This window comes from Ochotona princeps, chromosome X (genome assembly GCF_030435755.1).
Source record: "Ochotona princeps isolate mOchPri1 chromosome X, mOchPri1.hap1, whole genome shotgun sequence".
NCBI classification, from domain to species: Eukaryota; Metazoa; Chordata; class Mammalia; order Lagomorpha; family Ochotonidae; genus Ochotona; species Ochotona princeps.
Window position 1 is genome coordinate 79,935,101 of NC_080865.1, and position 27,711 is coordinate 79,962,811.

The 27,711-nt window shown below is 37.9% G+C and overlaps 1 protein-coding gene across 2 annotated transcripts in view; it reads left to right on the forward strand.

The window, feature by feature from the left end:
• Window positions 1-27,711, forward strand: part of WDR44 (WD repeat domain 44) — a 115,073-nt gene that overhangs the window by 2,150 nt on the left and 85,212 nt on the right. The gene's annotated exons all lie outside the window — the stretch shown is intronic.

The window sequence follows — 27,711 nt, forward strand, 5'->3', positions numbered from 1 at the left end:
AGAGGAAGTATACAGAACTCGGAGCTATTTTACTTATCTAAACCGAATGACTCATTTTGATAGAGTTGATAGAGTCACTTCTTCCCCTATGGGATAATTTAGCTTCTCAAGCACTTTGATACTAGGTAAAAAGTTAAAAAGTCCTTTGAGATTTAGCTTTCTAGTTTTAACTCTAACCTACCCAAATAGGTGGATAAAGCTCCCTGGTCAGTTTGTGAATTTCACACTTCCTTGCCAGAATAGAGGATTTGGAAGAGAATGGACTTTTCTTGAGAATTGCATCTGAAAAGAGCTAGCAGTGTTGTGAGCACAGAAAAAGATAGGCATCATTTACATTTTCCTCCCCACCCCCATCTTGTCATTTGCATAAGGTGCTGTGAAGACTCTTTGCCCAGCAGCTAAACAACTTAGAAATGAGAAATCTGGAGTTGTAGAAAAGGATGAATCACTCAATGTTTGGTTATCAGAAATTATCTTCTCTCCTTGGATGTGAACTGCTGTGGCACACCAAATTTGAGGACCTTAAGAAACGTCCCTCGCTGTTGTATTTGGGAGTATACAAGATCATTTCATGGAATTGTAGTAACACTGAGCTGGCAGTTCAAAGTTATGCTGTATATTTTATTGATCAGCAAAACACAGATGTGTAGTCCATTTCCTCAAATGTATCAAAATCTTACATTTCCACTCCAATGGTGTCTTTAGGGTTTTTTTGTTTTTTTAGATATGCTCTTTGAGAAAATTTAATTAGATTCCGCCTAATTTTTTAAAAGAAAAGCTTTTTTTTTATACAAAGGGAGCAGATTTCATTTGTTTCATATATAAAATTTTAAGTATATAAAGAAAAAAACATTTTGAGTCCGATGTAGCCTACCTTTCCACAGTGGCAGATCACTTCCATTCACCCAGCTTTGCAGTGTCTACCACATTTATGGTGTTTTTTTTTTTTTTTTTTTTTTCTGTTGCAAACAGATAAGTTTATTTGTGAAGGGACCAGGTGAGCAGGGAAGGAAGAGGAAGGGGAAAGCACCTCCGAAGAGCCGGGAGGTGGGGTGCCTCTCGAAAGAGGAGGGAGAGAGAGACACCTATGGTGTTTTGTTTTGATAATGCTTTAGGTTAGTTTTCCTTTTTTCTAATTACATATGATAAACGTTAGGCTCAGAGAGGTTAAAAGAATTATCATGCGAAACAGCTTTCAAGTGGCAGAGCTGGGATTTGAAACCAGCTCTTCACATTTCTAATCTAGCAGGATCTCCCCCCCCCCCCCCCCCAGTATATCCTTACTGACTCACACTATGCATGCAACGAAGTGAGGGAATTTTCAGATTCTGTAGTAACATGCTTTATTTACCAACTTGCTAAATTGTACTAATGCATCTTTAGGAAAACAGCAGCCCAAACTTGCAGTTCTCTTCACTAGGAATTTCCTATTTTGTCTTTCAAAAAAGCGTTTTCATTTTGTCAGATAGGAATTTTATAAGCCTGTTGCATGTAGTTGGGCCAGCTAGTTAAACAGCTTCACACAAGCTGTTGTGGAAGCTGAGGCCCAGAGAAAGTGACTTGTCCAAGGTGCCACAGCAAGATAATGACATATCTAGGATTAGAACCCAAATCCGTTTCTTGAGTCTTGAGTAATCTCTGCTACTGTGCTGACTCTTGAAAGAGTGGGAAGGGGGGAGAAACCGTGTTACAGTAGAAACGAGCCGTGGACTCATTGCATTTCCTCATCTTCAAATTCAAGAGATGGCATACTTGAGAGCCCCTTTCAACTCTAAATGTTTCGTTATTGTATTGAGGTTTAATACTGTGTTTTTATGGAAAAATTTAGGGTCTTGGGAAATCTTTCCACATATATATATCAAACAGTATGGCTATTGTCTGTGGTTACAGATCATAGATTTGAAATGAAATGTTTCCTGATTGAAGTGTGTTTGTGATAAATGCCCTTGCTAAGTCATTTGGATTATAAAGCTGACACCAAGACCATGATATAAACGTATCATTTACAGCACTCTATTGTTTGTTTAGTGGCAGCCAAAATATTTTTGAGACCTCAGAAGGATAGAAACATAGCATTTTTTACTGTAGGAAGGGGCTGGAGATCATTTAGCCCAGCCTCCCCATTTAAATGAAAGTGAAACCCTGGTTCAAAGAGAAGTGTCTTGTTGCTGATTCAGGGCAGAGTTGGAACTACAGCCCAAATCTCTTAATTCCTCATTTATCCCACGCTGCCAAGTCTATGGAAGGAAGGCAGAAGTGTTTCTGGATATTGTTGCAATAGGTTTCTGCTACCTGCCCTGTTAGCTCCTGAGATGCTCTGCCGCTCTCGAAGGAGACTCTTGGTTTCTTCATATTTTACCCCTCAAAAAACATTGACTAGTCTAGGATCCTAACATTTGCTCAATAATTTTCCCCAATTCAAGATTGAAAAACTGTGGAAGGGTAGCCTGTTTAACAATAGCGGTTGTTACTTGTGTTATTTACTTTCTGACTTCTGCTCGGTGTTCACTGCAGTTTACCACGGTTACACTGGAATAATGGCAACATCTTAAGTTAGGAGAACTGACGTCACACCATCCTAAAAACTAAAAAATTGTTGGTCAAAAAACTAAAAAATTGAATTGCTGCCTTTGTTGAAAACAATGTTTTGATTATCTAAAAAAAAAAAAAGTTTTCTTGATTTATTCATTCGAAGGACTATGCATCAGAAAGAAGGGGAGAGACAGAGATCTGCCTGCTGGCTTGCTTTCCGTTTTCCAAATGGCTGCAATAGCCAGGAATAGGCCAGGCTGAAGCCGGGAGCCAGGAAATCTAACCAGGTCTCCCTCTTAGATACAGGAGCCCAAGTCCTTGGCCAACATCCCAGTCTTCCCAGTCTCCCTACCAGCGGCTTAACCCACTGAGCCACAGTACTGACCTCAGCATCTCAATTTATTTAAGCATCAGAAGCATTTCTCTGAGCTGAAAATTGATCTCAGTTATAATTTTAAAATATTTTTGTGATGTAAATTTCTTTATGAAAGATTCTTTAACATTGGCAGTTTGTTCCTGACTTGGCATTTAATCATAGATTACATATTTTATTGTGGTTGGCCTTGTGGATTGATAGAAATGTAAATGCTATTTTTTTTTATCACACTCATACATTTGTTCAAGTGTCAAACAGTTGTCACTGGTGAATCATGGAGGCAGGTAGGACAGTATGTGTAGAAATTTGAGCACTCAGTTGGAATTTGTGAAAACTGTTAAGTTAAAACTTTGTTTTTATGATCATAACCTATTTCATAAAGCAGGATAGATGATTTTTGATTTTTAAAACTAAGATATACGGTTCTTTGGTAGTCTTTTAGAAAATAGCATTTCTAATTTCTGGTATTGGAGGCTTGTATAACCTTTTCACAATGTACTGTGTGTTCTCTTCAATTCGTTGCTAGAACAGACAGGTAAATTTGCCAGGCAAGCCCCTTGAAAAGGTTGTTTATTTCCTCATATTCTGCTTGCAGTTTTGATAGTAACTTCCAGTGTGAAGTGTGGCTAGGGGTTGTGGTAGTGATAGTGAAAATGGAGGGAGGGAATATGAAAGATTTTGCAGGTTGTGATGCAGGCAGCAGAGGTAAGGTAGCCATAGCAGCAGATATGACAAGGGGGCAGGGCTGTGTCCTCCTCTTTGGGCATAGACAGCAAGAGATAACACAAATAGCACCATTTAGCATTGTTTTAGATATACACAAACACACAACAAACGTCGGTTAAATATAATTGGATGGAAGACCTTCCTCTCTGTCTCACCTCCTCTATGTATATCTGACTTTCTAATAATAAAAAAGAAATCTTAAAAAGTCTGTTTTTGTAAGAGATTAATAGCCTGTAAGAAATGCTGTAAACAGGGGCTAGTACAGTGGCATACCAAGCTAGTCCTCCACCTCCAGCGCTGGCATCCCATGTGGGCACTGGTTGGAGTCCCAGTTGATCCACCTTCAAGCCAGCCCCCTACTATTGTGCCTGGGAAAGCAGCAGAGGATGGTTCAAGTCGTTGGGACCCTTTAACAATGTGGGAGACCAGGGAGGAGCTCCTGGCTGCTGGCTTCACGGCTCTGGCCATTGCAGGCATTAGGGAGTGGGCTAGAGGATGGAAAATCTCTCTCTTACTCTCCTTCTCTGTTTAAATCTCCTTTTAAATATAAAGAAAAATTCAAAAAAGAAGAAAAACAGAAATGCTATAAGCAAAATGTAAGTAATAAAATTGTAGATGCTGTTTGATGTTCTGCTGATATTCAAATTGGACTAATAATTAGCCAACGTTTTTATTTTCTATCCAGAGCTAAACTAATTAGTAAACACTTTCCTAAGTTCTTTCCCTTCCTATTGTTAGATATTATTTCACTTACTAGCTAACCCTTTAATTGGATGCTTTCCTGATTCTGCCAAGTGGAATTCTATTTGCTTGTTTCAAACTAAGCAGTCTTTGTGTTAGTCTGTCATCTCACAGTTCGAAACTGAGCAAAAAAGCACCTAAGACATAATGTAGGCCTGATACCTGATGGCAGCCCCAATGTTTTTCCCCAATCAGTATACAAATTTATCTTGGTTACTATAGCAACCAGTCTATCAGTTATTCTTCTCTTTTGCCTTCTCTCAGATACTAGGATTACCATATAATCATGTTCTGCTAAAGCCTTCAGGTCTTAGCGTTTTATTAGCAGCTGCAGCTGTCTGGCAGTTTCCAGTTTGGCATTCCATCAGGATCATTTGCTTTCAAATACACAAAACCTTTTTGTCTCCAAACATTTTTAAACATACAAAATTTAATAAAAACATAATAGGTATAATATTTCTCATACTGATTTTCGCAGTTCCAGTGTCAACCATTGTCTTGAAGATTAAATATATTTCCTTACTGGTAATCCCCTTGTAACATCAAGTAGAATACATTTCAAGATCAAAGGTATCATTTGGGAAATATATTTGCAAATATGATTTTTAGACTCAGTATCATCATGAATTACCTGAAATGACTCAAAAGCATCCTGACTCTTAGAAGCTACTGAATCAATAATCTAACTTTAAACAAAAAATGATTTCCAGGAGCTATAGGAAGAATGGAGGAAACTGTCTACAAATGTAGTAGGAAATGTTACCTTTCATTTTCATCTTTGAATAAACAGGAAAACAAATGTAAGCAATGAGATCTCTCTCCTTTCAAGAGACACCTCATCTCCTGGATCCCAGCCTGTCTGTTCTGGGAGGTGCTTTTCCCTTTTTTCTTTTTATGTTCACTTCACAAATAAAACTTCTCCTCTGTCTGAGAAGGAAAGCGGGGGGGGGGGGGGGGGGCGGGGGGAGAAGGAAAGGAAAAGAAGGGGATGGAGAAGGAGAGAGGAGAGAAGGAAGGAGAAAGAAAAACATTGAATATTTGTATGGATCCTTAAGACTTATTTTTATTTCTTAGAAACTTGCAGTTCACATAACTAGTTTTATATTAAAAATGCGTGTCTTGGGCCTGGAGCAGTGCATGAATTGGCTAATCTTCCGCCTTCAAACATCTCAGCATCCCATATGATGCTGCTTTGGTTCCAATCCCAGCTGCTCCACTTCCCATCCAGCTCCCTGCTTATGGCCTGGGAAAGCAGTGCAAGATGACCCAGGACCTTGGGACCTTGTACTTGCAGGGGAGACCCAGAAGAAGCTCCTGGCATCAGATCAGCTCAACTCCTGCCATTGTAGCCACTTAAGGAATAGAATCAGCGGATGGAAAATCTGTCTCTTTCTGTAAATCTACTTTTCCAATAAAAATAAATGATTTTTTTTAAGTTTGTCTTGCAAAAAGTAGATACTGAAGAAATATTTTAAAATATAAGTTGTTTCTGGTAATGTTTGATTTTCATGCTCATGCTTATTAAAATTGTGTGGTATTTAATAACTTCTAAATAGGCACAGTTTTTGGGTTAACTAAATTGGATGCTGTTAACCTGTCAATAACTGGCATCAATATTGGTATCGATTTCCATAAATAAGTTATCTCTTTTTAAAAAGCAAAAAGTAAAATTTTGGGCCTGGCATGGTAGCCTAGTAGCTGAAGTTCTCACCTTGCGTGTGCCGGGATCCCATATAAGTGCTGGTTCATATCCTGGCTGCCCCACTTCTCTTCTAGTTCCCTGCCTGTAGTCTGGGAAACCAGTTGAGGATGGCCCAAAGCCGTGGGACCCTGCCCCCCGTGTGGGAGACCTGGAAGAAGCTGTGGGGCTCAAATAGGTTCTCTGATATGTAGGGTGCTGGCATCACAAGCAGTTGCTTTAGCTGATATGCCACCACACTGGCCCCCAAAATTTGAGTGCTCTTTTAAAAACTTTTTTAAAAATATGCTTTTCTTCCCCTGTCACTAAAAGGGAAGGTATTCCCTTTTTTAAAAAGATTTATTTTTTGTATTACAAGTCAGATATACAGAGAGGAGGAGAGACAGAGGGGAAGATCTTCCATCCGATGTTTCACTCCCCAAGTGAGCCACAACGGGCCGGTGCGTGCCGATCCGAAGCTGGGAACCAGTAACCTCTTCCGGGTCTCCCACACGGGTGCAGGGTCCCAATGCATTGGGCTGTCCTCGACTGCTTTCCCAGGCCACAAGCAGGGAGCTGGATGGGAAGTGGAGCTGCCGGGACTAGAACCGGCGCCCATATGGGATCCTGGGGCGTTCAAGGCGAGGACTTTAGCTGCTAGGCCATGCCGCCAGGCCCAAAGTATTCCCTTTTAAAAGGAGAAAGTATTCCTTCAAAAATGAATTCCCTCACCCTAATTCTACCATTTAACCATTAGCTTTCATGTATTCTCTAGTTACTGGATGTTAAAGTGAAGCCTTGGAGGTGTTGCTGGTTATCCTACACTCATATCAATTCCTTATAACATAAATTTTCTGTTTTTAGAGATGAATATGTTCACCACTGAAAATTGGCATAATGCTGTAATACCAGCCAGTGTTTGAGATTTGTTTCATGTTCTTTTATTTATGTTATCATTCCTGGCTCTCTGGCAGTTATGTGACATAGGTACGATAAATATTGACAACAGGGGACTTGTCAAACAGGCATGAGGAGATAGACTTTACTTGCCTGTAGTAGGTAGTATGATTTTGAAGGGAACTGTATCACACCAAGTTCCTCCCTACTTTTCTTTTCTAAACTTATCACATTTTGCCATCATATTAAGAGTGACTTCTATTTATGTAGGATTTACTGTTTAAAACAATCAAATGTAAGGTTTTTCTGCCCTTCTAAAATGTTAAGCTATGACTTAGTTGATTATGGCATGGCATCAGAAAATGATCTTGCTACTGAAAACACTGGGCATTCACCCCACTATTCATGACATTTCAAAGTTTGTGTTCTTTGTCCCTAAGGACAGATCCCTCAGGTTTTGGGTTCTGCTGATTGGGCTTTAGAGCTTCACAAAAACTCTCATTCCCAGATTTTTTTCCTGTAGACGTCTCATAGATTCTCATAGATTCTCATAGATTCTAGTCAGTTGTTTAGTTAGGCCACAGTATTGTGTTATTGTTGAGAATTTTTTTTTAATAACTTTGATTCATACTTTTGGCCATAAGCCACTAATTTGAAACACAGTGTTTTCTACTTTCTCCTTTTCTGTATATTTTCTAGCAGTCACAATAGGTATATGTGATAGTTAGAAACATTTTCCACTTAATTGAATCTATCACAATGGCCATCACATTAGTGAGGTATTTAGAATTATGACATTGTCAGCACTTATTATTTATGATGCCAATAAAGTTGAATGCTCGTTTTTATACTGAATAATAAAGAGTTTCAATTAATTCTGTATAATGTTTTATGTAGGTAAGCATTCTAGGTAACTTAAATTTTTCTGGAGTATTAAGTTGATACATATTTCATAAGAGAATAGAGCAATAGAAATTTGATAGCATAAAACGTAGAAATTGAATTTGGGGGCCCCAATGTGATGAAACAATTGACTAATCCACAGCCTATAAGAACTGGGTTCCCACATGAACACCAGTTTGTGTCCCGGCCGTTCTATTTCTCACCCATCTTCCTGCTTGTGGCCTAGGAAATCTATGGAGGATGGCCCAAAGCCTTGTGACCATGCAACTATGTGGGAGACCTGGAAGAAACTCCTGGCTTCTGGCTTCGGATTGGCTCAGTTCCAGCCATTGCGGCCAGTTGGGGAGTGAGCCAATAGATGGAAGATCTTTTTTCGGTCTCTTCTTCTTTCTGTAAATCTGCCTTTCCAATAAAAATAAATAGGTCCTTAACAAAATTGAATTTAGAAAGTACTTATTATTATATCTTACTGAAATTTGGTTTTATTCACGATTATAAGGGAGAGGATGAATAATTAAAAGCTATTTAGTGACACAGAAATCACAAATCATTAGTTTATAACAACCTTTCCCCTCAAACCTTTTATCAAAAATAATAACAGCAGATTATCTATAGTTTAAAAGTGAAATAGTTTATTCCAGATTTTGTTCCTCTGTTCATCCTTGATGATGAGCAATAAATTTGAAAGAAAATCAAGGAGTCTTGAAATATGAATTATTAACAATATAATTTATTTAAATTTTTGAAAAGAATGTTGTGACAGGCTGTGTAGTGTATTCATTTGTATTTAAAATTAATGGTGTTTATTTTGTAAAATTAATATTTCATTGAATATTTTAGTAACTTGTAAAAACTGTAGTTTGATAAAGTTTTTGTGCTTAAGCTTGTAGCTCAGCTTCTTGTTTGTTTACTTTGGGAAAAAATAAGTTACATCAGAAAACAATGTGGATGTTCCTCAAAAAATTAAAAATAGGACTGCCATATGAACCAGCAGTCCTACTACTTAGTATAGATACACATATGAACTAAAATCAATCTGTCAAGTAAACATCTGCGTTTATTACAGCCCCATTCATAACAATCTAGAAATGAAATTTGGATGGCATTGTGGCATAGCATGTAAAGCTGCTGCCTGTAATACTGCCATCCCATGTGGGTGCCGGTTCATGTTCTAGCTCTTCTACTTCCCATCTGCCTGGGAAAGGCAGTGAAGGATGGCGTAGGTCTTTGGACCACTATCACCTATGTGGGAGACCTAGATGAAGCTCCTAGTTTTAGCCTGTGTCAGCCCTGGTTGTTGCAGCCATTTGGGAAATGAACCAATAGAATAGAAGATATATTTTTCTGTTTCTGCCTCTCTCTGTAGCTCTTACTTTCAAATGAATGAATAAATCTTTTAAGAAGAAATGGTATCAAGGACAGCATTGTAGTTCAGTGGGTCTGCCATAACTTGGAATGCGTGCATCTCATATCCGAATCTTTATTTGAGTCCCAGGATCTCAGCTTCTTATCCAGCTTCCTGCCATTGAATCAAGGGAGGCAGCAGATGATGGCTCAAGTGCTTGGGCCCCTGCCACCCATGTTGAGAGACCTGGGTGGAGGTCTTGGCTCCCAATTTTGGGCTGGCCCAGCTCTGGCAGCCAAGCTGCTGCAGGCCTATGAGAAGTAAATGAGCAGGTGAGACCCTGTCTTTCTGCATGTCTGTCTGTCTGCCTTTCAAGTAGGTGAAAATAAATACTTTAAAAAAAGAAATGGCATCATCTTAAGTCCACTGATGAATGGATCAATTGTGACATGTATACACAGTGGAATATTGCTCAGCCATAAAAAAGATGAACACCTACCATGACAACACAGAAGTAGCTGAGATTAAATGAAATAAGCTGGGATCAATGGACAAATGCTACAAGATCTGACTTATACGTGGAATCTAAAAAAGTTGATGCCATAGCAGTCAGGAGCAGAGTAGTGGTTATTACCCCAGGCTGGAGGAGTAGCAGGGAGGGATGGAGAATGGTTGATCATTGGGCACTAATGTAGGAAAAGCAACTCCTGGTATTCTGCTATATAGTAGGGTGACTGTAGGTAATAATGTACAATTTGTCTGAAAAAAGCTAGGGGAAAGGTTTGTTTGTTTTTTTAAACATTTTTGCCGTAAAAATATTTTGAGGAAATAAGTATGCTTCCCTTTTAATATTATAAAATATGGACATGTATGAAAACATCACATGGTATCCCCTAAATATATGTAGTTTTATCTGTGAAATGAGTTTTTGAATGATACGTAGTGATTCTACATGATTGTATTGGTGTTGTCTTTTCCAGGCAAGCATGAAATAGTTACCTGTTTCTGTCTTAACTTTACTAGAATTTACCTTGCCTCATTATCAGATATGACCTTATTCTAACTACTTTGGCAGATTGGGCCATTGTGATGTAGTTGCCTTAGCCTGAAGTTATTGTTTCAGTGTAAATATTTATTGAATGGCTAAAAATGTAGAGAGCAGGATCTTTTCTGTTTAAAATGTTTGACTAGACCAAGGAATATGGGATAAACCTGTGGTACGTAGGTGATCTTTTAAATATCAGTTTGTCATTTTATAAAGATGTACTTGCTTAATGGTCTACTTTACGTTTCCCTTGATTTTGTTTAAGATCATACACAACTAATCCCATGAATACTACATTCCAGAGGCAAGGCCACTGTGCCAAATTTTTTCACCATCTATCTCCATTAGTAAAAAGTAATATCTGAGTATCTTTAGCTATATTCTATTTCTAGGCTCCTACTGTATTTAAAACTATTCAAAGGATAATAAAATGTAATTCATGTCCTGAAGATTCAGTTAATTTTCCTGTTAGGTAATAGTCCTAATGATTTTTTCAGCTTTCGGTTATTCTTTTTAATAACAAATTATTGCTCTTATCCAGGGAAGCTTCAGTGATTCCATTTTCTGTAACCTACATAAAACATTACCTTGTAGAATGCACTGGGAAAATAAGGCTAGTTTTTTATTTCCTAGCAGTTACATTTGCTGCTGTTCCTAGGTTTTACAGGTTATTGAGGTACCCACCTTAAAATTGAATTGTGAGAATGGACATGGTGCTTCACAGGTACACTTGGGTTCAAAAAGCCAGCAGATCATTTCCTTTTAGAGGTAATTTTCACCATTGGAGCACTATTAGGTTGAAGGTGTGTTTTTTGTTTTTGTTTTTAAGATTGATTTTTGAAAGGCAGATTTACATAGAGAAGGAGAGACAGGAGCTTCTTCAAAGACTGCCATGTGGACACAGGATCACAAGGACTTTGTCCAGCCGCTGTTGCTTTCCTATGTACATTACCAGGAAATTAGATTGAAATGCAGCAGCTGGGGCTCAAATAGGCAGCCATGTGGGATACTGGCACTTGCAGGTAGAGAATTAACATGTTGAGCTATAGTGCTGGCCCCAAAGCTTCTGCTTGGTATCTTAGCCTTCAATGGAGGATTTTCTCACTTAGATAGAATCTAGTAAAACACTTCCACAAGAATAATATTCATACAGTCAGTAAATATATTTGAACTTCATTGTACTTCATACCATATTTTTGAAACTTGTGCACTTAAGAGCAAGCTTTAAAACCAAAGCAATTGTATTTTTCTTTAAATTTGATATCTATTCAGTTTTTTAAAAATATTTATTTATTTTTACCGGCAAGGCAGATATAGAGAGAGGAGGAGAGACAGAGAGGAAGATCTTACATCCAATGATTCACTCCCCAAACAGCTGCAATGGCTGGAGCTGCACCAATCTGAAGCCAGGAGCCCAGAGCTGCTTCTGGGTCTCCCACACGGGTGCAGGGTTCCAATGCTTTGGGCCGTCCTCAACTGCTTTCCTGGGCTACAAGCAGGGAGCTGGATGGGAAGGGGGGCTGCCAGAATTAGAACCTGCGTGCATATGGGATCCCGGTACGTTCAAGGCTAGGACTTTAGCTGCTAGGCTACTGCGCCGGGCCCTCATTTTTTTTAACCTGGAATTCATTGCTTGGTTGGTGTTTAGTTATGCTTTTTCCTTTAGTTTTGTTTTATTTTCCTTCCTAGATCTAATGGAGTGGGGGAGATTTGTTTATTTGACAAACTGACAGAAAATGAAAGGGGGAGGGAGAGAGAGAAAGAGAGAAAGACATCTTTCATCTGTCGATTAACTCGCCCAAATGACCACAACAGCCGTGGCTGGGCCAGCCTGATTCCAGGAGCCCAGCTCTCCATCCAGGTCTCCCACATGGGTAGCAGGGGCCCAAGTGTTTGGACCATCGTCCATTGCTTTCCCAGGAACATTAGCAGAGATCTGGACTATGAGAAGCAGAGCAGCCAGAACTCAGACCCGTGCTTTTATATCTGATGCTGGCGTCACATGTGGCATACTAGCTTGCTGTACCATAACACAAGCCCCATAAAAAACCTCAAGTCAGTGTTTCTGAGTACCAGAAGCCTTCTGATTCCCTATTTACTCTTAGCAGTTCAGTTTAGGTCTTAGTTTCCTGTGGATCTTACTGTTTCTTACAGTTTCAGCTTGCTGGGTTTTACAATTCAAAATGCTTTAATTAACTACTTAGCTTACTGACTTGGCTAAGGCCTTACCTCTTCATAGTCTGTTCACCTTAAGGACCTTGAAGTCCCAGGACCTTTTTTGTATGCACAAGTGGTTCTCAACTCTCTATAATTTAGTTGCTTGTTATGTTGCTTAAGCTTATACAAGTTTTATATTTTTTCTAGTGGCAATGGGAGAAACAGGAGGGCAGTGAAATAAGCCTATAGGATTCAGTCCTGCTAAACTCTTTGTAATCACCATCCTGTAGGAGAAATGTTTGCCAAACGACCAATTTATCCAGCTGAGTCTCTCTTTACTCCCTCATTCTGTATCATTGCTCCTTTTTTCTTTAAGGAATCTGTCAAATTTTTCATCTCTACGAAAGAGTTTTGCAAGGCCCCAATAAATAAATAAATCACTAAAAGGACCTACCATCCATTATTCTGTTTGCTGATCAATTATGTGGGGATATTATTTTTTATCAACTACAATGAGAATTCATGAAATGGGGTTGGTAAGTGCATTTTGTATTTTATTAGGAGCTGGTTCTTTGAGTTCCCGATTGCTAAGATGAATATGAAGCAAATGTTGGTTTAGTCCTCACACTGATCCCTTCCCATTCACAGAAGCTTATAAATTGTGTGTGTTTTCAGATAAATCTCAGGTAAGGGTAGAGAAAACACCGAGCCCAAAAGGTCCGAGGCTGTGTCGACAGCTAACAGGTGAGAGACTGGAGGAAGAGTGGCTTATGGGCTGTGGCCCTCCACAGAAACTCAGTGTTCTATTTTTTTTTTAGTCCTTATTTATTTCAAAGACAGGATTAGAGAAAGAGGGAACTTTGAACTGCTAGTTCGCTTCCCAAATGGCCACTAGGGATGAGACTGAGCTGGGGCAAAGCCAGGAACCAGGTGGTTCTTCTGAGTCTTCCACATGGTTACAGCAGCCCTAGCACTTGGGCCATCCTCCACTGCTTCCTAGGCCATTATCAGGGAGCTTGATCAGAACCCCATTGTGGCCATTTGTGGAATAAGCCAGCAAATGAAGGACCTCTCTGTCTCTTCTTCTTTGTAATTCTGCCTCTTAAATGAAAAATAAATAAGTGGGTTTTTTTTAATCTTAAAAAAATGAGGCAGCCCTCATATGAAGTAACAGCATCACAGACAGTGGCTTTACCAACTATACCACAGGTATACAATAAGAATTTGTTGACTGAATGAAAGAATTTAACATTATATTCCAGCTCCTTCATTTTTACAGTCATAGAAACTGCAGTTTTGAGAGATTGTGATCTTAGAAACAAAATACCATAGAGGTCATTTGTTCCAACCAACAGTAAAATCCCTGTTAAGGTATCATTCAGTTTCTGTTTGAGTACTTTATCAAAGAAGTAGCTCATTCTTGTTTGTAAACTCTAGTTGTATTTAAATTCATTAGGTTAAGCAAAACTCCACTGGCTTCTAATTCCTACTCTTAATCCCAGTTCTGTTGTATGTTACTTCTAATATTTGAAGATAGCTGCTTTTCTGGCTTTTTTTTTTAGAGGTTCCATTTCTAGCATTTTTTTTTTACATTTTATTACTATTATTATCATTTTATGATACAGTTCCATATTCCCTTATCCCCTCCCCAATTCCCTCCCCCCCACCTAGTTCCTCTATATCATTACTAACATCATTACTAACTTCATACACATTCATATGTCCATCATTGTGGGCATGGACAATGGCAGAGAGTCCAGCATCCTATTGTCAAGATATAGTGAACAGTTTCATTGTAAGTCCATCTTTGTCTGGAAGCAGAAATGCATATCACACTACATCCTCACATCTGGATGTTAGTCTCCATTTCACAGCTACTGTACATCCCCTTAAATGAAAAATCATGATACAAAATCAACAATAGAAAGAAAAGTAGAAATTTATAATGCCATGAAGTTAAATGACATGTTACTAGATATGACAGTCTCCATTACACAGCTACTATACATCCCCTTAAATGAAGAGCCACAAAAAAAAATCAACATCCAGGAGAAAAAAGAAATTAGCAACACCCAGAAGTTAAATAACATGCTATTAAATGACTAACGTGTAGCTGAAGAAATGAAAATCAAGAACCTTCTTGAAGAAAAATGATGCCACTGCATGATCTACGAGTCATTGAATGATTTAATTAGAAGAAAGTGTTTGAGATAAAACTAACAGAAAACAACAAAACCCATGCGATATATTTTCCGCTGATCTTTCTGGTGAAATGCGTCTCTTCTACACAATAAACAGATGGGTTTTGTTTTTTAATCCAGTCTACTAATCTATGACGTTTGAGCTTAAGCCATTTACATTCAGAGTTTAATATGTATGGATGGTACTTTGGTCCTGTCATTTTAGCAATGGGTTGTTCACTGGTTTAGTCTTCTGTTGTCATTTTGCTAGGATGTTCTTCCCATTTGCCTTTGGTTTTGGTAGGTGCTATTCCTCTTCTCTGTCAAGAGAACATCTTGAAGTATCATTTGTAGGGCAGGTTTGGAAAAGGCAAATTCTTTTAATTTTTCTTGACTATGGAAGAATTTTATTTCATTTTCAAAGACAAAAGAAAATCTTTGCTGGATATGTTATCCTGGGCCGACAATTTTTTTCTTTTAGAATCTGGAATATGTCCCTCCATTCTCTTCTTGCCTGTAGAGTTTCCTGTGAGAGATCTCCTGTGAGTTTAATTGGCATTCCTTTATATGTCAATTCATTTTTTTTCAGGTGCACATTTTTAAATTTTTTTATTAATTATTTTGCATTATGTGACAATTTCATAGGCTCTGGGAATCCCCCCCACGCCCCTCCGCCCTGGTGGATTTCTCCACCTTGATGCAGTATTACAGTTCAAATTCAATCAAGATTCTTTCCTTGCAAACATATACCAAACATAGAGTCCAGCTACTTATTGTCCAGATGGGTTGAACAGTTTCTTGGGGAGACCATTTCTGGTCCAAAGTTAGAGCTGGTAGAATATCATCCCAGTCAATTAAGAGTCCCAATATAACATTAACAGCAATTTGTAACATTATGGAATTGACATGGTTTTGCATAACCAGTATGTTAAAAAAAAAAAAAAACAAGTTCTTAACCACAACCTATGATTTGCTCATTGACATTTCAATTTTAGTTTGTATACAGGACCGGCTGCTATATACCTTAAAATGGCTATAAGGTACCATTCAGCTGTCTCGTGTCTATTTCATTTTAGTATTTAGCCATTTGTTGTGTTGAAGTATAATTTTACTGATCTTGGCAGATTTTAGGGTAATCTAGACTGGCTTGTAACTCTAACAAGACATTTGTCAACAATTAAGGTGCAGAACATTTTTTTTTCGGGGTGAGGTGTGCAGGAAAGTCCCCAACACCATGGTGAAGAGTGACTAATCTTTGTGTCCCACCCAGCGAGGCATGAGCCAATCCACGCCAGCTCTTTCCTGTCAGATTCCAAGCTCTACTTTTTGTTGTTTGTCTATTTATTTTAGGTTTTTTAGTTTGTGTGATTGTTTGTTTGCTATGAGGGGTTTTCGTAGCGATCCCAATGGTCATTGCGAGGGAGGGTGGGGGTCCAGAGGTGGAGCCAGGCTCGGACCAGAGAAAGCTCTCCTCCCTGATCTCGAAGGACGTTTATTGTTCTTCTGTTTCTGCGGACTGCTCAGGGCTTCTGGTTGTCTTTCCGATGACGTTGGTTTCTGCACGGTAGTGTTTGGACTTCTTCCATCCCCTGCGGAAGCTCCGGTTGGGGGTAGGTGACCTCAGAGTACTCGGCCTCCGAGGGCATCCAATTCCCTGTGGCCTCCTTGGCAGTTGGGATATAGTCCTTGTTGCTCGTATTAATAGTTTGTGGTGAAAGTCTGGGAGTCTTCATGGTTGCGATCCAGGTTTTCTCCTTGCCACCTGCTCCACCCTGGAGTGCCCCCCTGCTCCACGCACATGACCTCCTGTTAAGAGGTTGTCAGGATCGCACCCGATTCCCCCCTCATGCATTGGTATAGTAGTTTTACTATTGTTTAGTGCCGCTTTGAGTCTGTTGTCTATGAATTACCAGATTTGATCTTGATAGGCTATATTGTACTTTTTCTTCACTCTTTTTATGGTCCTGAAAGATTTCCCTGCACTCCCTCCCCATTACCGGTTAACATAGCGTATTGTGGGTAATGTAGGTTTTATAATAACATGTAATTATTCACATATAAGCCAACCTACACTTTTTGTTGTTCTAAATATGAATTAAAGAAAAAACTTTGGGCTATCTTTGTGGCAAAGAGCATTGTGGCACAGCAGTTTAAGCCTCCACCTATGACGCTGGTATCCCATTTAAAAGTATGTTTTGAGTACTAGCTGCTCTGCTTCTGATCCAGCTTCCTACCAATGATCCTGGAAGGGCAGAGGAAAATAGCCAGGCTGCTACCTATGTAAGCTGCCAGGATCGAGTTCCCAGCCCCTTCGTTCAGCCTAGCCCAGCTTTAGCTGTTGTAGCCATTTGGCGAATGAACCAGCAAATAGAAGAAATATTCAGTCTCTCTCTCTCTCTTGCTCTCTCATTCTCTTTCTCTCTCATTCTCTTGTCACTCTGGTTTTAAATAAATACGTTTTTCATAAAAGGAGATCTTTGTCCTTGTTATTTTTTTTCAACTGTCAGTGCCTTCTGAGCACTAACCTTTTTGATACTGTTCTTACAGGTTTTTGGAATTTTCCTTAGGTGCATACCTTTTCCATTACTCCAGTCTCTCCTCATTTTCCTTAAAAATATTTGACATTGTCACCATGGAGATGCAATTAATAAGATTTCAGACAACAAACAATTATTCAGGAGGAACCTAGCTTTTTCAACACAAGTGGTAGAAGAAATTGAAGGGGCACTTACTGTTTAATGAAAAAAACACATATCAACGAATTGCAATGTATAACCTTCCCTTATTGAAATTTACTGACCACAAAACAAAACTGAGGCATTCTTGGAATTCTATTGTCTATAAAATAAGAAATTACTAAATTTTACATTGGTGTTGTAGTTGTGTTTTAAAGAGAAATTCTTGTCCTTTTAGGAAGCATACAGAATTGTTCAGTCATTTCTGGAATTTGCTTTAAAGTAATGTGGCAGGCGATAGAGGGTAGGTTGTTGACATTGGTCATTTTTGAGCATAGTTAGCATGGTGTATATATGCTGCATGATTTCCTCCCAGTTTTGTCTAAGCTTTCAATGTCTTAAATGTCTAAAAGTTGGAAACCTCCCCCCAATTTTTTTTTTTGTCATATAGATTAACAGATTGAGGATTAAAACTTGGGTCTTCTGATTTCAGCTGCTGGTCTCCTATTGTTTAGCCGAAATTATGGCCCTTCTATTTAGGGTCCTTTCAGTCCCTGGGACCCTAAAGCTTTCTCTGAGAAATTTATAGCGGTACTTCTAGATAAATCAAGGTTTTAATAAATGACTGACTGCTGTACTTCTGATCTATTTTCCTGCTCATGTGCCTGGGAAGGCAGTGTAATATAGCTCAAGGACTTGGGCCTTTGTCATCTACATGGGAGACCTGGAAAGATGCTAGGTTCCTGGCTTGACCACATCTAGCCTCTGCGGTTGGGACCCTTTAGGGAGTAAACCAATGGATGGAAAATGTCTTTTTCTTTCTCTACTCCACCTTTCAAAATCAATAAACACATCTTTTTTTATTTTTAATGATTTATTATTTTTATTTGAAAGGCAGATTTTACAGAGGAAAGGAAATACATGGAGAGATCTTCTGCCTACAAGTTCACTCCCCAAATGGCCCCAATGACCAGAGCTCAGCTGACCTGAAGCCAGGAGCAAGGAGCTTCTTCTGGGCCTCGTGCGTGGGTGTAGGGCCCCAAAGACTTGAGCCATCCTTCGCTGCCTTGCTAGGCCATAAACTGGATTGAAAGTGGAGCAGCCAGAACAGGAAATGGTGCCCACAGAGGATGCTGGCACCGCAGGGTAGAGGGTTATCCCACTGTGCCATAATGCCAGCCCTTTTTCTTTTTAAGAGATCTAATTTATTTTACTTGAAAGAGTTATAGAAAGAAAGAGGGAGAAACAAAGAGATCTTTCTGATGGTTCATTCCCCAAATGGTCATGATGGCTAGAGGTGGAGGATTAGTTTGCTAAGCCACCACAGTGGCCCCAGTAGATATTTTTTTAAAGAGTCTGTGTGGATTGTTAAAATCAACAAAGGAATTTGGATCCTAGTCTTAACTAGGCCTTTTGACTTTAGCATATGTTCTAGGTTGACAGGGAATATGTTTTTATTATTATTACTTTATATTTAGTGTCTGTCACTGTGTATGGTAAATGATGATAAAGCAGTAGTTAAACAAGAGACCAACTTTGTGGTGTAGCTGTTAACACTGCCACTTGTGATGCAAGCATCCCATGTGGACAAGAGTTTAAATCCAAGCTGCTCTACTTCCAGTCCAGCTTCCCGTTAATGTTCCTGGGAAAAGCAGTGGAAAATGGCCCAAATATTTGGACTCCGGCAACCACACGGAAAACCTTGATGAGGCTCTTGACTTCAGCTTCAGCTTTGGACACGACAGTGCTGGGCTGTTGGGGCCATCTGGGAAGTGAACCTGCAGATGGAAGATCTCTTCCTCTGTGTAACTCTGACTTCTAGATTCTATAAATAAGTAGTTTAAATATTAAATGAGTTAATTGATCCTTTTTTGGACTCCTTTTACTCACACAGAAAATGAAATAGTTGGTCTAAATGATCTTAAGTTTGCTTGAAAAACTAAAAAAAAATTCTTGACTTCTGATTTTTTAAACTTCCTTTGAAGACTTTTAGAAGGATTAGTATAAGTTTCTTTAACCAAGGTAAATTACATCAATAGATAATATTCTTATTTTTAACGATGGAGATGGAAAACCAATAAATGTTATATTACATCCAAATCTCAAAAAACACCCCAGGTCCTATACATTTTCTTTTGATTTTTTTTCCCCCTAAAATAGATGAATAGTATCTTCATATGTAAAGAGTCAGATTTTAGCAAGTTTCAAATTCCAGCCATTTAAAAGGGCTAAGTAAAAATGTCGCTTTTCTTTTGTATATTTATACTTTTCACTGCTGTTATAATGAATACAGGAGTGTTCTGTCAGAGTTTATAGAGGATTTGATATTTTCCTTTCTGATAAAATTCATGGGGCAACTTTGTCAACTGGTATGGTCACCAGAATCCAGGTTCCAGTGACCAAGATACCTGTTATTTGGGAGTAATTACATTATTCTAAGGAAATTTTCAGATATACAAATGTTATCATTGTATCAAACTAGGATATGAGGGAAAAGTAATATCTGCCCTACAAATTAATCAGAGCATGTAAAATTTAAAATATTGGCTGCTGTTCTATGTACTGAAAAATATTGCTACTGAACACTAACATGCTAGCTGAAAAGGGAAAACTAATTAAAATGCTAAGTAGATAGAGACTAGAGAAAGCATCTGTCACACTTTATTTTATATTGAAACACAAGCTTTGTTAGTATAAACTGAACAGTAATGTGTGTGTGTGTGTGTTAAAATAACTTTTTTATGGAATATGTATATATAAAGTTGCTGAAGTACTAATGTGAAAATTGTGTTTATATTCAATACCTACCTAACTGGAATCCATGCAAACACTTTAGGGATTGATCTGTAAGCCATAAGGTTACTTAAGTAAAACACTAGTATATATTTAAAGTAAACTTTATTTTGAAGATGTTTCGGAAATTGCTTTTCATGTCTAAATTAATAACACTGTTGATAAACACTGTCTTCATTTTGAAATTGCTGCAAAATAAAAAGTTGTGTTTTCTACATTAGACAATGGAGTTTTTTATTATATCAAAAGCACAGGCGACAAAAGCAAATTCTGATGTGGAACTACCAAATAAAAATAAAATTTGAATCGAGCGTATATTTGAAAACCATAAATACACACACACACACACACACACACTCACATATATTAATAACCTGATTTGAAAACATTTGGTGAACTAAAGAGACATTGCTCAAAACAAGATACACACAGACTGTGCAACAAAAGTGCTCAACATAGGTAATTGTCAAGGAATGCAAATTAAACTGAACTACCACGTCATACCTTTTTCAAATGGCTCTTAATCAGAAAGACAACATGTAAGTATTGGCCCTGTAGAAAGGGAACCCTTGTACATTGTTGATGGGAATGTAACTTAGTACAGCCACTGTGAAAAGCAGTATTTAGCTTCCTCAAAAAACTAAGAATAGGACTGAGATATGATCTTATAATTCCACTTCTGAGTGTATAAGACAAAGGAAATGAAATCGGTATGTCAAGGATGTCTGTACTCCCATTTTTAATTATTTTTAATTTTCAAGCATTTTAATCAGTTTTAGCAGATTCATTGGGATTTGTGGAAATAACTCTAAGAGCATAATGGTATTACCTCCCTCATCCTCCTTCCCTTTTCCTTTCTTTTCTTTTTTAATTAGTTTTTGAGATAATATGTTTTAAATTTACAGTATACTGAAAAGGCTTAATACTTCACCAAAAAAATTTAACAAGTAAAAATCAAAAAGATCCCAGTTCAATGGGAATATAGGGAAGAGCTGTAAACCAAAATTGGATGAAAAAATGACCATGTCACCCATATACAGTAAATTTTAAAGTAGTCACTAGTCATTCAAACTGTAATAGTGCAATGTTCTTTTTTAAGATTTATTTTTTTTGAAAAAGAAGATTTGCAGAGAGGAAAGACAGAGAAAGCTCTTCCATCTGCTAGTCTACTCCCCAAATGGCTGTAGTAGCTGTATTGCAGAAGTATTCACAATAGCCAAGATGTGGAATCAACCTAAATGTCTGTTAATAAATGATGGATAAAATATACCATATATAAAGGTACTTCAAGTGGAATGAAGATAGTTTATTTCGGTACAGTTTTTGAAATCTGCACGTGAAGCAAGTCTTTTAAAAGTTCATGGGAAAACACTATAAAAAACACACATGAATTTAAAAATATTTTTTCACCAAAATAAACGATCTTTTCTTTGTGTTTTCTGTAAATTGCCTGAAGTCTCTCATACCTGATCCAATGCTAGTCAGCATTATAAAGGGGGCTGTTTTATCATTTGTGCCAACATAGACAAACATGGAGGACTGGATGCTTAGTGAAATAAAGCCAGCAACAGAAAGACAAAGTCTGAATGATCTCACTTGTATCTGGAATCTAAAAAGTCAAATTTGTAGAAGTGAGAAAGTAGAATGATACTTACCAAGGCTGAAGAGTTGAGAGGTATGTGGTGTTGTTGGTTAAAGGTACAGTTTCCCTAAGACATGAGGAATAAATATTTGAAATGTATTCTAGAGCACTGTGACATTAGTTAATGATAATGTATTATATATTTTAGAATTACTAAAAGATGACTTTTCAGATTTCTCACCTCAAAAAAGTACTAGTATATGAAGTAATGATGTATTAGTTTCATTTAATAATTATATAAGGTACATAAGTATATAAATTTTATTGTTCCCCATACACAGTTTTAATTTGTTTAATTAAAAGTTTAAAAAAATTTAAAAGGCTGATAATCTCCTACATTGTTGGGAGACACTTCAGTGGCAGCATGATGAACTTGTAAGGGTACATGAAGGACACCCATTGTAAGACTGGAGGGGAGAATAGTTAAGATAGAACAGTTGTAATACACCGCTACAAAAAAAATTAAGACTTAGTGCAGTTGCAATTACTATTAATATTTTGAAAACTTTTTGTTTTGGTTTGGTTTTCTTATTAGGTGAGCAAGAAGCATACTCATGATTTTGTTCAACTTGTAGGAAGCACATTTATGACTTAAAGCTTTAGTAATTGGCATACTGTGTGAACTTAAAGTTTCTTGTGATATAGCCATTTGAAATGAAATGTGAACTCTTGCGGCTTTCATTTTTGGTTTATTAAATTTTCTTTAAAATGAGTTCTATCACCCTGACACACACAAACAAGTATACAATTTCAGGATTTTCTAAGAGTTTCCACTTGTGTGAAGTGTAATAAAAGTTCCTTTATGTGGGCATTTGGGATTTTTTACAGGGAAAATTACCTTGCCATTATAAATAGAGAAGTCAAATTTGCTGTATTTATTGTCTACAGAATATTGTGAAGAAACTTAGTTAACTGGATGTAACAAAGTATTACTGGACATTTCTGGATTTGTGTGTGTCAGATTATGTCTGTATTTCATATACCATATCTCAAATTTAAGGGAAATTAGAGGATATAAAATTTAGATACTGCTGGTTTATTTTTTTTTATTTTTATTTTTTTAATTATTTATTATTTAACTTCATTAATTACATTGTATTATGTGACACAATTACATAGATACTTGGGTTCTCCCACCCCTCCCCAAACCCTCCCACCATGGTGGATTCCTCCACCTTGTTGCATAACCACAGCTCAAGTTCAGTTGAGATTCCCCCATTGCAAGCGTATACCAAACATAGAGTCCAGCATCTTATTGTCCAGTCAAGTTCAACGGCTTCTTAGGTATACCCTCTCGATACTGCTGGTTTAAAAGATATCTTCATTCCACAACTAATTTAGAATGATGTTAAAATTAAAGGAACTTTTAAAAACCCTTTTTTTCAAATCTTGTGGCTAGATGGTAGGAGATCTCAGAGTAGAACTTAATTTTCTTGACATCTAGTTGCTTTCCCTTTTCTCCCTCCTATCCTCAAACTTGAAAATGAATGGTTGTTTTGATTAGACACATTAAACACACTGAATAATATAGCGTTATTTTTTCTACCTTGAAACTGAGTTACAAAGAAGTGTTGAGTTGTCTGAGGATACTGAAAATTAGGAACACCTCGCTTACCTGCTGGCCACTTCTTTGGTAATGATCATTCTCATTCTCGGATACAACTGAAAACAAGAAATATCCTATTAGAAGCCTCTGAACAATAAAGAAAAAAGAAAGAGAGGAAGGAAGAAAGCCAGCCACATGATAGGGTCTCCTGGGGAGACCGTGAGAATCACTAGCTTGTTCCTTGAGAATCTGGTTTCCTAGTCCAATGCTTACTAGAACCAAAAACTAGATAGGCACTGGGAAGAAACTTTTTAAAAGTAGACACATGGCCAGCTTTAAGAAGTGACTACTGAAAGTGAGGATTTAAGAAGTGACTGCTTACAATGAGGAAGGAAACAAAACTGTAGAGCACAGACATTCCTAGCATATAGCTAAGGATTGGTCCCTCAGTGTGTAGGCAAACAAATCCCCTGCACTTTAGGATTCCTGGAGGGCATTAGGCATTACTGCATTCAAATATAGTGCAGTATTTGTGCTAATTAAGAAAGGGAAAATTGTATATTTGCAAGAGAAAGATTACTGAAACTGCAGGGCTTAGCTTATTCATGTACTTATTCATAAGCTGCTTTTGAAATTTTAGATTCAAAAATAGTATTAAAATACTATCCTAAGCTTGGCACTGAAAGAAAAGCTTTATTTCTCTGAAAATGTACATACATTATTTGGAAGTGCTAGGTCAATTAGGTGTTAATTATAGATGTTAAGGGCAGGTCAGGATTCAGAGCCTTTCATTTAAATCAGTTTAGTGCAACTCTAGAAGTAGTGTTGATCACTTTTGCTTGGGTACTCATATATAGCACCAGTAACAATATTTTCATAACTGTCTTCTTTTAAAACCTTGCCAACAAACGAGAGAGTTTTGCAGTGTGGTTGAGAGTAGCCCTGGAGTCAAACTTCACAAGCTCAAATTTGGGCCTACATATTTATTAGCTGTGCAATTTAAATGACCTCCTCTGATCCAAGGCTTAGTTTCTGTTGTTCTGTAAAGCAAAGTGAGTACAACTTAGTAGGAGGGTTCTGAGAAAGAAACTAAAATATGTCAGGCTAAGTTAGCATAGTTTTTGAAGCATGTTTAATAAATGATGGTGATTACTTTATTGTTCGTTTAAAAGGTCCCTATTAGGAAAGCCTCATGTGGGGGATACTAAATCATGATTTACTGCTGCTTATGGTGATAAGAATTTCTTTTCCTCTCAAATCATTTTAACCAACTTTGCAAATTGTGCATAGTTCCATTTTTTGCTAGGTACTGATGTTCCGTAAATGAACCAAAAAAATGTATCACAAAGACAGGCATTTAGCCCAGCACTTGAGCTACTGATTGGAATACCTACAGATTACCTAGCTTTCTAGTCCTGGCTTCACCCTGCTTCTGTCTTCCCACTAATGCACACCCCAGGAGGTCACAGGTGGTGAGTCAAGTACTTGTGTGTGTCCCTGCCATCCATGTGGGAAGATCGGGCTTGGGTTCTGGCTTCAGCCTAGCTCAGCTCTGGCTGTTGAAGGCATATGTGGAAAAAATGTTAAATCAGTGTCTCTTCCCCTCGCTCTCCTCTCCCTCTCTCTCCTCCTCCCTCCCATCCCTTTCTACTCTTACCCTCTCTCCCCCTTCTTCTCCCTCCCTCTGTAACTTTTTTTTAAAGATTTATTTTTGTTGGAAAGGCAGATCTACAGAGAGAAAGATATTCCATCTGCTGGTTCACTCCCCAAGTGGCCACAGCAGCTGGAGCTGAGCTGATACAAAGCCAGGAGCCAGGAGCTTCCTCTGGGTCTCCCGCATGGTCCCAAGTCAGGGTCCCATCCTCAACTGCTTTCCCAGGCTACAGGCAGGGAGCTGAAAGGAAGTAGAGCAGACGGGGTACAGACCAGCGCCCATATGGGATCCCAGCATATGCAAGGCGAGGATTAAGTGATTAGGCTATCATGCCCGGGCCTCTATAACTCTTTCAAAAATAAGTAAATCTCTAAAAGAATTTGTTTTATTATCAGAAAAAAATTTTGGTCTTACAGATTGAGCTGTATCATAGTCTTAACAGATTTGGAGAAGCTATAGTAGTAGCTAAAAATGTTTTACTACCTACCAGGACCTTAACTTTGTAACACTTAAAATAGGCTTCAGATATGATGTTACCTGTTTTTGTTTGATGAAATCACCAGTTACTGATAGAATCCCAATTTAATCACTAACACAGTATAATCTGGGTTGCTGGATGGGTTGATTGCGTGTCATGTTCCCTCTTGTTAAAGGGACTTGAGCTTGGTAGACTCTGTGTTCTAAATCTTTTTTTCAGTCTTACCACTACGGCCAGACTGTTAGAGGGCCTTTGAGAAACCTAGAGCGATTAAAAGCTTTAAGAAGTTACTGTTTATCATGTACCCCATGTACGCCTGTTTAATCCTTATAGCAGCCCTAAAAAGCTTATGGTTCTTCCCCCCCTCCCACACACACACTTTTTGTTTTATAAAGGAGGAGACTGAAGCTTGGAGAATTCAAATGATTAAGAGTTTTAATCACTCATAGAGTAAATGGTAGAAACAGTAGTCAAGGAAGTTTCATCTGGTTGAAAGCCTGTTTTCACTATGCCTCCTTATTTCAAAGAAAGTAATAAGCAATATGCATGGTTAATGTAAAGCACTGCCAGGCTCAATCTGGAATAATTCCATGTGTCAATAATTTAGATGCTTTAGATCAATAACCAGAAAATGCTGTTCTTGAAAATAGTTACCTATAAGATCTAAGTGTGGCATCCTATTCTTTTTCTTTTTTTTCTGAGAGGAATCTAAAAAACCTGGATGTGACAGTCATAGGAAAGTCAGATTTCTTTCCCACATTACCTTTTGAAAATATATAATATGTATGTGTATGTTTTCACTTTAAAAGGCAAATTTATAAAATTTATAAAAGGCAATATAAATATTACTTAAAAGTTTAAGTTTACTTAAAAGGCAAATTTAAGGTGGGGGAGAGAGAGAGAACTTTTATCTGCCAGTTCACTTCCCAAATGGCTGTAGTGGCTGTAGTGTGCCAGGCCAGAGCCAGGAGCCAGGAGCTTCATCTGGGTTTCCCACATGGGCCATTTTCTGCTGCTTTCCCAGGTACATTAGCAGTGAATTGGATTGGAAGTGCAACAACTGGGACTCGAACCAGTGCCCTTGTGGGATTCTGCACTACAAGCAGCTGTTTAACCTGAGATGCCACAGTGCTACCTCGCCTGTTCTTTTTAAAAAATATTTATTCATTTATTTAAAAAGCAGTACAACAGACATGCACTTAGACACAGATGTTGCATCCACTGATTTGCTCCCAACAGCCATGGTTGAGCAGACTGAAAGCAGGAACCAGGAACTCCACTGGATCTCCCATACGGATGATTAGAGCCCAACCACTCCAACAATCGTTCCAGGCACATTAACAGGAAGCTGGATTAAAGCCTGAAGTAGAATACCAGTGCTGTGATGTGTGGTGTTGGTGTCACAAGTGACAACTTAAGCTGCTATGCCACAACACCTACCCCCTTTCTTTCCTTCTCTGCCTCATTCAGGACCTCACTGTTTTAATCTCATCTTCTGTTGACTTTACACTTGTGTTGCTGGCGGTGTTCCTGAGTTGCGCCACATGGAAATTTGATCTCCAAGGTTTTTTTGGTTGGTGTTTTAGGAAATTTTTTTGTTGTTGTTTTGATTTTACTTGTATTATTTAAGCATCCATTTGTGAAGAGTTTTTTAAAGAGAAATGTGAATAGCCTTGGTCCTAATCAACTCTGTGTAATTGTGTCAGGGAGAGCCAGATAATTGGTGATATAAAAGTTTTCTGTTCTAGAAGTTGTCATTTGTTACACAAATATATATTGACCGAACACTGTAGATAGCTACTTTTTTTTTTTTCAAAAAGCAAAAAACCCTTTAATCAAGCTTTAAAAAAACCCGTTGTCTCTAGTCCTGGTACATAATGGGCATTCCATAAATGTGTATTAAGTAAACTGATTATTTGTTATGCAAATGTGATGTTTTTATCCAACTGAGTTTTGACTGTAGATCAAGGATTTCTCCACCAGTGTAATTGCTCAATTTGATATGCAAAGAATATGGTAGGAGTACTTGATGCTTCTCTTTGTGCTGCCTCTAAATTAGATTTTAAGAAAAAAAAAAGTTACTTAATTTCTTGGGACCTATTTCTTTATCTGTAAAAGGAGGCTATGAGATTAGATGGTCTAAAAGATGCCTTTCAGCCCAAAGATTTATGATATATAATCGTATCACTTTATAGAGAGAAATTTAGGGATGACATATTATTTAAAATCCTTTCGTAATATTTCTGACAATATAACCTTAAAGTCAATAAATGGCCATAAGATGGCTCTCTCCCTTATGCTTTGAATCCGTTATCATACTATTCCGACTTGGAAGCAAATATT